We start from the raw sequence: 13,358 nt of genomic DNA, 5'->3' as shown, positions 1-13,358 counted from the left end.
ATGGTATATCTATTTCCAAACTTGTGCTGTGTTTCTGGGTGATAGTCCTAGACAGACTGGCATCAGCACTGCCTAGCCTGTTTGATGGCCCATTGAAAGAAACCAGGGAATACACCTTATGACTCAGCAAGGCATGCGGGGCATTCCTATGACAGAACTCTAAGGCTTTTCCAGGCCATGTGCTGTAAAGCTTGTGTTTGGGGACAAAGGAAGTATAACCTGCATGGCAAAAGACTGTGAAAGGCAGCTGCATCTTCGCCATTTTGTTTTCAGTCCTGCTTCTGGTCCTCATTCCTGTTTCTTACCTCTGGAGGAACTTTGCTACAAACGAAGCTCTTGTTGGGAGATATATATATATATATGTATATATACACACACATTGTGATTCATATATCCATGTAATATGTTATAGGTCATTGAGGCCTGGTATGAATGATGCGTGCTTGACATGAATGCATGTGTTGCAGGTTAGCAACCGAGGCAAGGACTATTAGAATTCTTTGTGCAAAAACAATCTTACGTTCCGAGAAAAATATGGAAAATCATCAGAAAAGAAAATAACACCAGAGGGACTGATGTAAAATTGTATAAGAATTGGAGGAAATGGCATGCCTTGGATCATGGCGGCCCACCCAGAATTGTCTCTTTGGAATTGTGTGGGTAGAAGGCCTAGTAAACAAAGGCAAAGAATCAATGATGTGATGGAATGGACTATAAATGGATGCCTATAATTTCTTCAAATTGGAGTCGTTCATTGATCCAGAGTCCCGTGTGGATATAGATGTGTTTTTTGCCGGCTCCCCACATCTTATGATCTTATCCTGATGGAAGGAACCTCAACTGGCCATTGGGAACATTCTGACCTTTGGACTCTGGTATAGTATGTTTGGGGTGTGATTGTGGAGTGAATAAGGTTTGTTTTGTAATCAGTAAGAGCATTTAGAGTATTGTATACCAACACTGTCTGGTATCTGCTTGCTCCCCTCCCATAGGGAGACCTCTATTGCGGGTCTAACAACTGGTGGAGAATGCGGAGGGGGGAGACATTAAGGAATGCCGGATTTCGAGATGGGGTCTTACAGTATTGGGGGAGTCCTTATTTAAGACTAATAAGGTTGACCCTTATTTGTGAAATTTGTGAGAAAAAAACAACATGTGGGGAGATGCCACACAGTGTTTGTGTAATAATATTTAAAACACTGTTTAAGAAGATGGGCTTAAACTGCAGCAAGGGAGGTCTAGGTTGGACATTAGGAAAAAGTTCCTAACTGTCAGGGTGGTTAAACACTGGAATAAATTGCCTAGGGAGATTGTGGAATCTCCATCTCTGGAGATATTTAAGAGTGGGTTAGATAAATGTCTATCAGGGATGGTCTAGACAGTATTTGGTCCTGCCATGCGGGCAGGGGACTGGACTTGATGACCTCTCGGGGTCCCTTCCAGTCCTAGAATCTATGAATCTATGAATCTATAAGAGAAGTAAAGGGGTGGAAGAGGCACCCCAGTGGACTAAAATTAAAGCCCCTTCTCTGTTAGAGAAGGAGATTATTGCATTTGGGACATGCCCTTGGATGGAAGGTGCGGTGGAACCTGATGTAATACTTGATACCTTATGTCATAAATATAAAGGGAAGGGTAACAACCTTCTTGTATACAGTACTATAAAATCCTTCCTGGACAGAGGCACAAAATCCTTTTACCTGTAAAGGGTTAAGAAGCTCAGGTAACACTGGTCTACAATTTTTGAGAAGTCGTCTGCTTCAGAGATAAAATGTGCTATTTATTATGTATTTTGATGTGCTGAATTCAAATATGACAATTAAAACAACTGATTGGCTACTGTTTCTAAGATATTTAAGTTTTTACATTTTATGTCTATGTATATTGTGTAGATAGTAGAGTTTTAATCATAAATTGTAAACCTAGGTCTTTTCATGTGTTTATGGTTGCTTTACATGATAATATTTCACCTGTCCTGTTTATGTAACACTTTAAAAATCAGCAAAAGGGATATATAAGTAAAATTTATTATGAAACAAAAGGCAAAAAACTATTATGTACATAGTTTAGTCCTATTCAGTGTCTACTCGACGCTTCTTGGCTTGTCTCTTGTATTCATTAAATGGAGCATCTCTTGTCACTGTCCAGCAATAGTCTGCAAGCATTGATGGGCTCCATTTGCCCTGATAGCGTTTCTCCATTGTTGCAATGTCCTGGTGAAATCGCTCGCCGTGATTGTCGCTCACTGCTCCGCAGTTTGGTGGAAAAAAATCTAGACGAGAGTGCAAAAAATGTATCTTTAGTGACATGTTGCAACCAAGGCTTTTGTATGCCTTGAGGAGGTTTTCCACCAACAACCTGTGGTTGTCTGCCTTGTTGTTTCCGAGAAAATGTATTGCCACTAACTTGAAGGCTTTTTTGCCGTCTTTTCCTTGCCACGCAGTGCATGGTCAAATGCATCATCTCAAAGAAGTTCACGAATCTGAGGACCAACAAAGACACCTTCCTTTATCTTAGCTTCACTTAACCTTGGAAATTTTCCACGGAGGTACTTGAAAGCTGCTTGTGTTTTGTCAATGGCCTTGACAAAGTTCTTCATCAGACCCAGCTTGATGTGTAAGGATGGTAACAAAATCTTCCTTGATTCAACAAGTGGTGGATACTGAACACTTTTCCTCCCAGCCTCCAATGACTGTCGGAGTGGCCAATCTTTCTTGATGTAGTGGGAATCTCTTGCACGACTATCCCATTCACAGAGAAAACAGCAGTACTTTGTGTATCCAGTCTGCAGACCAAGCAAGAGAGCAACAACCTTCAAATCGCCACAAAGCTGCCACTGATGTTGGTCATAGTTTATGCACCTCAAAAGTTGTTTCATGTTGTCATAGGTTTCCTTCATATGGACTGCATGACCAACTGGAATTGATGGCAAAACATTGCCATTATGCAGTAAACCAGCTTTAAGACTCGTCTTCGATGAATCAATGAACAGTCTCCACTCATCTGGATCGTGAACGATGTTGAGGGCTGCCATCACACCATCGATGTTGTTGCAGGCTATAAGATCACCTTCCATGAAGAAGAATGGGACAAGATCCTTTTGACGGTCACGGAACATGGAAACCCTAACATCACCTGCCAGGAGATTCCACTGCTGTAGTCTGGAGCCCAACAGCTCTGCCTTACTCTTGGGTAGTTCCAAATCCCTGACAAGGTCATTCAGTTCCCCTTGTGTTCTGAGGTATGGTTCAGAGGAGGAGGATGGGAGAAAATGTGGGTCCTGTGACATTGATGGTTCAGGACCAGAAGTTTCATCCTCTTCTTCTTCCTCGTCTGACTCAAGTGAGAATGATTTTAGTGCATCAGGAACCGGCAGTCCTCCTCCATGGGGTACCGGGCGTATAGCTGATGGAATGTTTGGATAATGCACAGTCCACTTTTTCTTCTTTGACATACCTTTCCCAACTGGAGGCACCATGCAGAAGTAACAATTGCTGGTATGATCTGTTGGCTCTCTCCAAATCATTGGCACTGCAAAAGGCATAGATTTCCTTTTCCTGTTCAACCACTGGAGAAGATTTGTTGCACAAGTGTTGCAGCATATGTGTGGGGCCCACCTCTTGTCCTGATCTCCAATTTTGCAGCCAAAATAAAGGTGATAGGCTTTCTTAACCATAGTGGTTATACTGCGCTTTTGTGATGCAAAAGTCACTTCACCACAACATAGCAGAAGTTATCTGCACTGTTCACACAAGTATGAGGCATCTCTGCTCACTTTGGCTAAACAGAAATGTGTCCCTTTGCAAAATCAAACACTGACAAATAAGTGAGCACGACACTGTATGATTTCTAGATCTGATATAGGGCAATTTGTTCAGCAGAGTGATGTAAGCTTCGTTATGATTGCATCATTCATGACTTCTAGGAATAACATGATGCAATTCATATCATGTATGATGCAATACCAGCTTCAGATTGCATCATTCATTGTTTTGCCTAAAAAGCAAGTACTGTCCAAACCCAGTCATAGATTTATTCATAGATCCAGTCAAAGATGTATTTTAGTCATTTCTGGTTTAAATTGAGATCCCTTCCCTTTATAACTCACTTATCCTCCACCATTCCCAAGTCAAGGGTCGTATATACTGACCCAATAGCATATCTTGAAAACTAGAGCCAATCAACAATTTTAAGCATCATTTTCGTTCTTAGTGACCCAGAATTAGTAAAGTTTGACTACATTTATTTCAAAAGCATTTTGGCTGTAGAGCAGTGTAGCATGACTGGCACCTGACCAAAAGGACCAATAAGGGGACAAGATACTTCGAAATCGGGAGGAGGGGGGGCTTTGTCTGTCTGTTCTGGGTGCTTGCCGGAGACAGATCAAGAAAGCAAGCAATCCAACTCCATTAGAATTAGTAAGTACTAGCAAGAGAATGCGTTAGTTTACTTTTATTTTGGCTTGTGATTTTCTCTGTGCTAAGAGGAAGATGTATTAGTGGTTTTCTTTGTGTAACTTTAAAGTTTTGCCCAGAGAAAAATTCTGTTTTAAATCTGATTGCCCTGTAAAATGATCTTCCATTCTAATTTTACAGAGGTGCTTCTTTTACCTTTTTTCTTTCTAATAAAGTTCTGTGGGTTTTTTTTAAGAATCTGATTGGTTTTTTAGTGTCCTAAAAAAATCCACGGTAGGTCTGTGCTCATCTTGTTTATTCTCAAGCCTCCCCAGGAAAGGGGGTGGTAGGGTTTGGGGGGAAAATAGTAGGGGGGAGATAGGGCTCCAAGTGGCCCTCCCTAAATGTTTGTTTAAATCACTTGGTGGTGGCAGCGTTTACCTAATCCAAGGTACAAGGGAAAAATTGTGCCTTGGGGAAGTTTTAACCTAAGCTGGTAAAAATAAGCTTAGGGGGTCTTTCATGCGGGTCCCCACATCTGTACCCTAAAGTTCAGAGTGGGGAGGGAACCCTGACACCTTAGAAAACATGTTTGAGAAATATGTACAGCTGTACAAGCCTAATGCCAGTAAAAAGCAAATGGCCATAGTATGGCTGTTGTGGCAAGCTGTAAAAAAGGAAATTTGCATATAAGGAGGAAGTCTGTGCAGAGTTACAAACATTACAAGAGAATTTTAAAACTTGCCAGGAAAATTTGGAATGAGAAGTGAGGCAGGCACAGATCATGCAAACTCAGTTAGAACAAAAGGGGAAACAAAATAGGGAATTGGAGAAAAGAATGATGGATTGGGAAAAGATTAAAGCAGGCAAAGATAAATTAGACCATCAGGTGATAGCAATGAAACAACTAATTCGAGATTTGACTAAGGAAAAGGAAGAGGAGATCTCAAGCGTTTCTCACAGTTGGGGCCAGAAAACTGTAGCAGCATTGAAAAAGCAAGTAAAAATACAGGAGCTGCAACTTGCGGCTGTGTGTCAAAAAGAGAGAGATTTGGATTTGGATTCCAATAATATCTGGTAAGGAGAGGATCTGTGAGGGAGTCAAGACAAAAGGGAATTTGACCAACCTTGAGAGGGGCTTTATACTAAGTTGAGGGAAGAAATAAGAAACTGTCCGGGAGAGCGTAAGCCAGAAAAGTCTGTAGCAGTGATAGAATGGAGATCAAACATTAAGGATGTAGTGGGGGAGATACAGTCAGAGGAGACACAAATAATTCCTGGAGTTCATCAGACTTACCACTGATGGTAAAGTCATTAGGCCCAGTGAATATGAAAAATTTAGCTACATGGCTGGTACAGTGGGCAGAATTAGGAGGAACAGAGAATTTAAATATGAATGAATCTTCTAGGTTAATCAGGGTGTTGAGGGTGATGTTAAGAGGATTTAACTATTTAAGGAAACACATCTGGAATTTTGCAATTATAACTGGACCCTGGTGGTGTTTACTAAAAGCGAAAGTAGAATGGGAGTGGGGGCCCGAACAGGAAAAAGCTTTCTGTAATTTAAAACAAGCTTTGATGCAAGCTCCAGCATTGAAATTCCCAGAGATAGACAAGCCATTTGTAATTAAGTTGGCATCAACCCAATGCAGTCTAGCAGCGATATTGATGCAAGAAACTCATAGGAAGTTAATACCGGTAGCATATGAATCTAGAAGATTAACCCCTATGGAGCAGCAGTTTGGGATCTGTGAAAGAGAATGTTTAGCTGCTCTGTGGGCCATTGAAGCTTTTTCTTTGACTACTGGCACAGCCCCTATTATAATACAAACATCTCACTCTCCCCTGAAGTATATTTTATAAGGAAAACTGCAGGGGAAAGGAGTATCAAATACCAGGATGGCCCAATGGACCTTGATGTTAACTAGCAGAGATGTTACTTATGAGAATAACAAACAAGCAATAATGTTACCATATGCCCTCCTGACGGAAGGAGAGGAGCATGAATGCCCACTTCCAGAAACTGAACTGAAGTTAGTTGAAGAAGCACCCTGGGAGATGAAGTATTAAGCCTCAGAGAAAAAGAGGTTTGGTTTACAGATGGTAGTTCATACCATGAGAACTCTAAGCCATATACGGGATATGGAGCTGTACAAATTGATGGGGAAACTATTTCTGGTTCTATGAGTATGACTTCAGCTCAGGGAGCAGAGGTCAGAGGTCTTAGTGATCTGCTTAAACAGAAAAATAATGTTGCAGACTGTCTAAATGGATTCAGACTTAGTGGTACAAGGACTGTTATACTGGATTGGGATTTGGAAAAAGAATCATTGGGAAACAGCTGAAATGAATAATTTGCTCCAAAGGAAATCTATCTATGATTGGTTGAAAAAACACCCAGGAAAATTAAGAGTAAGACATATTAAAGGTCATCAAAAGTGAGAAGGAAATGAAAAATATTGGAGTGATAAAGCAGATGCTTTAGTTAAATTAGCAGCAAAGGAACCCTTTGGGAGTTATGGTAGTTACTAGAGCTGAAGCCATAAAACTGAGGGGTTAAACCTGAGGAAAGATGGGGAAACTGGAATATACAAGGTGATTATGCGGTGAATAAGACAACAGGAGAGGTAAGTGGGTACCTGACAAACTTCAAAGAGAAGAGATTATTAACCTGTGCCACTCTATGGCCCACCAAGGAATAGAGAATACTCTCTTTAAAGTAAAACAAATTGAAATATGGTCTAAGGTGTGAGAGGACGTAGAAAACTTTGTTAAAAAACTACATAAGGTGTGCAGCAGATGGGAATAGACCACCAAATTCGGGACCCTTGTTGCACCAAAGAATTGTGGGGCCATGGAGTGGAATACAGGTTGATTATACTGATAAATTGCCTAATACCCAAAGGGGAATCAGTATTTATTAGTGATAGTAGATTCCTCTTCTGGATGGGTGGAGGTAATTCCCACCAGAAATCATACTGCAGAGACCACTGCCAAGAAGTTGTGGGAAGTAGTGTTTAGTAGATATGGAACTCCAAAAGTAATTGATTCAGATAATGGGACACATTTTGTAGGAGGAGTCATTAAAAGTTTATTAAAAGCCTTAGGAATAAAACAACAACTACATATCCCCTATCATCCTCAATCATCAGGGACAGTAGAAAGGATGAATCAAACTATTAAACAAGCTCTACGTAAAGTAGTGCAAGAAATTGGCAAAGATTGGGATGATAAATTGCCAATGGTGTTGGCGGCAATCCAAAGTAGTGATCGATTGGGTACTGGCTACCAGCCTTATCAAATTCTCTTTGGAAGGCCTATGAGATTGTGGAGCCCTTTATTGTACCAAGAAGAAGAAGGGGAGGAGGTATCAGTTACACAATGGGTAAGGAAGTTACGAATAGAACTTAAGAAAATTGAATTTAAACTGACTGACGCCGTTGAAAAAGCAAGAGATTGTGGATTCTCGTGTGGCTCAGTACAGTAAATTATGGAAAATCGGAGATAGAGTATTGTATTTGAAATTAACATTGAAAAATCATGCCCTGGAGTCTAAATGGGTTGGACCATTTTCCATCATGAATAAAATTTTACCTACTGTAGTGCAGATTAACAAGGGGGGAAAGGGAAAGTGGATCCACACATCACAATTAAAGTTATGGCCTAAAGACTAAATAATGTTCCTTTCTTTTTCTTTTAGTTTCTTTTACAGAGGGAAAGGAATGCCCAATTGCACCGAAGATTATCCTCTATGGACCTTGGATTTGTAGTGTGGATACGGTGCTACAATTTTTGTAATCAGTTTATTGCTTATGCTTGCTTTGCTTTGCATTTTGTGCTTAGTAGAAGAATTGTGTTGAGTGTGTTATATTTTAGGAAGAAAAAATATAATACTGGAGCTCGAGCAAAGATAGAAATGGTTAGTGTAAGTATTTAAAATAATACGGCCGGAAGCATCAGACATTATTCCTATGGAATAAGGGCCATGGCTTCAATATTGAGGATCCTCAGAATTCAAAAATGGTCGAAATATAGTTTTTGGCTTTTATGTTTTTTGAATATTTGGGGAAATGTAGGGGTACATGGATATACATATGGGAGCACCTCTAGGATGGAGGTATGGATCAAAGGGGATAATGCATTTGACTATTTGTGGGACAGAATGGGAAAAACAGGACCAAACAAAACCAGATGTAAAGAAAAACCCTTTTGAAGTAAAATTTGAAATGTGTTGGTAAGGTGGCAAAAATGTGACATGGGAATATCTAAAGCCAAAAGATTTGGAAGAGCAATGGAGATATTTGTACATACTAAGGGGGGAAGGTCACCTAAGGTTTAGATTTTGTTATGATGAGAACAATCTGACTATGAGTACTCTGAACTGTACCTTTTGGAGTTTGGGATTTGATGTGGTCACCCTAGATGTGACTAATGAACAAGAATTGGCTAATACTCCTGTGGGATGGAATGAGTCAATGGCTCTTAAATTATGGGAATATGGTGTAATAGCAAATCCTTCCATAATGATAAGATTGAGTTGCTTTAGGAAAATTAATGGGGGAATATATTTTTGGGGATATGGTCAGTTTTTATGTTTATTAATCAGATACCAGTAAACAAGAGTGCTCCAAGAATCATGGCAGACAAGCACCCATATAGGAGGGGAGAAGTAATCGAAGCCCCAGCTATTGTGGATCAAACAATCTGGTTGGAAAGAGTGCAAGTAAACATAAGTGCACAACATCCGGAGTGTATGCCATATGCCTTGCCTCTATTACAAGCATGGCAACAACAATGGGGAGATAGGACTACATGAAATAAGAGAGGTATAGGGGAATATAGCATAGGTAGTATCGTAGCTGGAGCTGGAGTTTTAAACTCATTTGATATTGAGACATTATAAGGGAAAATGTCAGCTTTGGGTAAGATTTTGGGGGCTATACAGACATGTGATACAAAATTTTGGTGCGTTATTGGAACAAGGAATAAAAAGTGTGGAACTCCAATTGAAACAACCCCAGGCCTTGAAAATGTCTCTAAATGTAAATCTATTTGGGGTGTCTGAAATTGACAATAAAACTGTACTAGCAATACGATGTGTACAGATGCAAACTTATGCGATACAATACATAGAGAGAATAGTTAATCTGTTAAGTAATGGGCAATGGCCTTTTGAATGGTTCAAACATCCTCATATATGGACTCAACGAATTACAAGATGGAAGAAATATATAGAGTTTAATTAGGATCAAGCCACTCTGAGGAGAGAGTGGAAAGGCAGAATGCTGTTACACAACACAGGGAAGCAAAGGAAAAGCAGCAATGGCTTGGGTGTTGCCAAAAATTATTAATGGAGAATTACGGCAAATAAAAATAAGTTGGACACACTTGATTCAAGAAGAATGGGATTATAAATTAGTAGAATTAACGAAACATTGTGAAGAGTGGAGATGAAGCAAATGGGTGTGCCCACAACTAACTTGGTTCCTAGAGAGATGTCATTTGAACCATTCAAGCGGACAATGTACCATGCAATATTTAGCCTCTAATGGCACAAAAGTGTTTGATTTAGGCAATGGGTGTATCTGTATAGTAACCACTGAAAAACATGTATTTTGGGGAAGTATGACAGAAAAAGGCTCAATTGAGTCATGGAAATGTAATGTAACAGAGGTCATTATTAATGGAAGTATTTACCGATGTCCTCTATTTTTAAAAAAGGAAATTGTTTGGAACCAAAAGATATGGACCGATCCATTGATTTGGGGATACATTGGGAACAATGGGAAAAATTGATTGATGAAAGTGAAAAAAATCAGGCAATATGCAAAAGATATATCTAAGTCTGCTCAGCTGGGGAAAATAAACATTTTGATCCGCAATGGTCAAATATTAAAATTGGGGAAAGAAGAATTGGTAATTTCTCATTGGTATGATGTTTTAAAAGGCTGGTTTCCCAGTGTCACAGCTCTTCTAAATTTAATGCTAAATCCTATTGTAATATTATTTGCATTAATGATTTTGTTAACCTTTATTATGCTACGTTTATACTCCCGAATAAGAAAGCAACAAGAAGTTTTGGAGCAAGTGATATATAAAATTGAATTGCTTGCAAAATTATAAAGTAATACAATAATTAATGACATTAATTATGTATCAAGAGTGGGTAATGTTGGGATATATATATATATACACATTGTGATTCATATATTCATGTAATATGTTATAGGTCATTGAGGCCTGATATGAATGATGCGTGCTTGACATGAATGCGTGCATTGCAAGTTAGCAACCGAAGCAAGGACTTAAGGTCAAGGACTATTAGAACTCTTCGTGCAAAAACAATCTTATGTTCCAAGAAAAATACGGAAAATCATCAGAAAAGGAAATAACATTAGATGGGCTAATACAAAAATGTATAAGAATTGGAGGAAATGGCATACCTTGGATCATGGCGGCCTGCCCAGAATTGTCTCTTTGGAATTGTGCGAGTAGAAGGCCTAGTAAAGAAAGGCAAAGAACCCATGATGTGACAGAATGGACTATAAATGGATGCCTATGATTTCTGCAAATCAGAGTCATTCATTGATCCAGAGTCCCGTGTGGATATAGATATGTTTTTTGCCAGGTCCCTGCACCTTAAGATCTTATCCTGATGGAAGGAACCTCGACTGGCCATCGGGCCCATTCTGACCTTTGGAATTTGGTATAGTATGTTTGGGGTGTGACTGTAGAGTGAGTAAGGTTTGTTTTGTAATCAGTAAAGAGCATATAGAGTATTGTATACCAACACAGTGTCCGTTATCTGCTTGCTCCCCATCCCATAGAGAGACCTCTATTGTGGGTCTAACACTCTGAACAAGGACTGAATGACCTATCCAAGCTGTGGATGTGTTCCAGAGGGATTTTCAAGCTAGCAAACTCACCAACACTGCTAAGAACTTGATATATGGACTTTGTAGTCTTATGTATTTATCTGATTGCTTTACCATTTAACAACTCTCTTCTTGTTCTTTTTTTTTTTCTTTATAATAAACCTTTAGTTTTAGGCCCTGTCTACACTGGCAAGTTTCTGCGCAGTAAAGCAGCTTTCTGCGCTGTAACTCCCGAGGTGTACACACTGCCAAACCACTTAGTGCGCAGAAACTGTGCTGTTACAGCGCTGTAAAAAAACCACCCCAACAAGAGGTGTACAGATTTCTACACGGGGGCTACAGCGCTGCAGTGCCAATATAGACACCAAGGCGATTACAGCACTGCGATTGGCCTCCGAGAAGTGTCCCGTAATGCCTGTTCTGACCTCTCTAGTTATCGGTTTGAACTCTACTGCCCTGCCCTCAGGTAACCAACCATCATCCCCACCCCGTAAATTCCTTTGGAAGTTTGAAAGTCCCCTTTCTGTTTGTGTGGTGATGCATGCAGTGGTCTCAACGCACCTTTCCAGGTGGCCATGCCTGCTCCATGCACCAGGTGATCCCCCGCTTAGAGCAATGGTGACCTGCTGGATCTCATCAGCATTTGGGGAGAGGAGGCTGTGCAGTTCCAGCTGCGCTCCAGCCGTAGGACTTATGATACCCACTGACAGACTTCATGATGCATGATAGAAAGGGGCCAGGACTGGGACACACTGCATTGCAGGGTAAAAGTGAAGGAGCTGCGGAATGCCTACCACAAGGCACGAGAGGCAAACCGCCGCTCCGGTGCTGCGCCCATGAGCTGCCAGTTCTACAAAGAGCTGGACATGATACTCGGCAGCGACCCCACCTCCACTGCGAAGGTCCCTGTGGATACTTTGTTGGCTCATGTGCCAGTCAAGAGTGGACCAAGCCAGGAGGAGGAAATCTTGGATGAGGATGTGGAAGGGGAGGGGGATCCAGGGGCAGAGGACGACTTGGTGACTAGAGATGCATGCAGCCAGGAGCTCTTTTCTACCCCGGAGGAGCCTAGCTGGTCAGAGCTGTCGGAGCTTGGCAAAGTGCAAACAGGAGAGGAGGCCCCTGGCAAGTGGATCTGATTTGGGGAATTGCTGAAGCGAGTTGTTGGGGGTAGAAGGGCCAGAGGGTTGCAGAAAGCAGGCTTGTCTCCCACTGCATGCCTAGTCTGAGCAGCGGAACAGGCATTGATTGACTCCGTCACTTCACGGGAATCTCCCTCAGAGATCTCCAGGAAACTCTCGTGGAGATATTGGGCAATCCGCTGCCACAGGTTCTTTGGCAGACCTGCTTTGTTTCTTGCCCCATTAATGGTAATTTTCCCATGCCACTGTGCTGTCACGGGTGGTGGGGGGGTGAAGCTGCACACAGGTGAGCCACATAGGGGCCAGAGTGGAAGCCGAAGGCTTGGAGAAGACTGTCCCTTAATTCCCTACTCACCCTCAGCAGCGACATAATGATCACATCCTGTGGAAAGTGTGGGGACAGGAATGATTATCAGGCCCCCCCTACAGTGATGGCTCTCCCCAAGAGCCACGTGTCCAGTGTTCAGCAGGGTCCGGGAGGAGTGATTTCTCAGGGCACCATTTTGGGGGTCTTGTGGCTCATGTGTGCTTGCCTGGGGTCAGCCAGTTAGTGACAGGTGTGTGAGTACTGGCTGTGTTCTAAGAACATAAGAAAATGTTGCATTTAAACTTCACAGAGATGACCTCGGGAGTGCAGCCTCCCTCTTCGTTATCGGCGGCAGAACAGCTGCGCAGAATTAAAAAGCGGCCAAGAAGAACTAAGGAGGCCTTTCGGCATGAGGTTATGATGCATACTCCACTGCCAAGAAACAGGAATTGAAGGAATGGTGGGACAGCGAGAAGAGGGACCTTTAGGAGAACGTGGCACACCAGAATGAAACCACAGAGTGGCTCTTAAATGTTATGGAGCACAAAGAAGACACGCTCCAGGTGATACTAGCTCTTCAAACCGAGCAACTCCATGCCCGCCCTCCTGTGCAGCCGCTGTCGCAAAACTCTTTCCCATG

Source organism: Malaclemys terrapin, chromosome 1 (assembly GCF_027887155.1).
Source record: "Malaclemys terrapin pileata isolate rMalTer1 chromosome 1, rMalTer1.hap1, whole genome shotgun sequence".
NCBI lineage: Eukaryota > Metazoa > Chordata > Testudines > Emydidae > Malaclemys > Malaclemys terrapin.
This window is presented reverse-complemented; position numbering follows the sequence as displayed.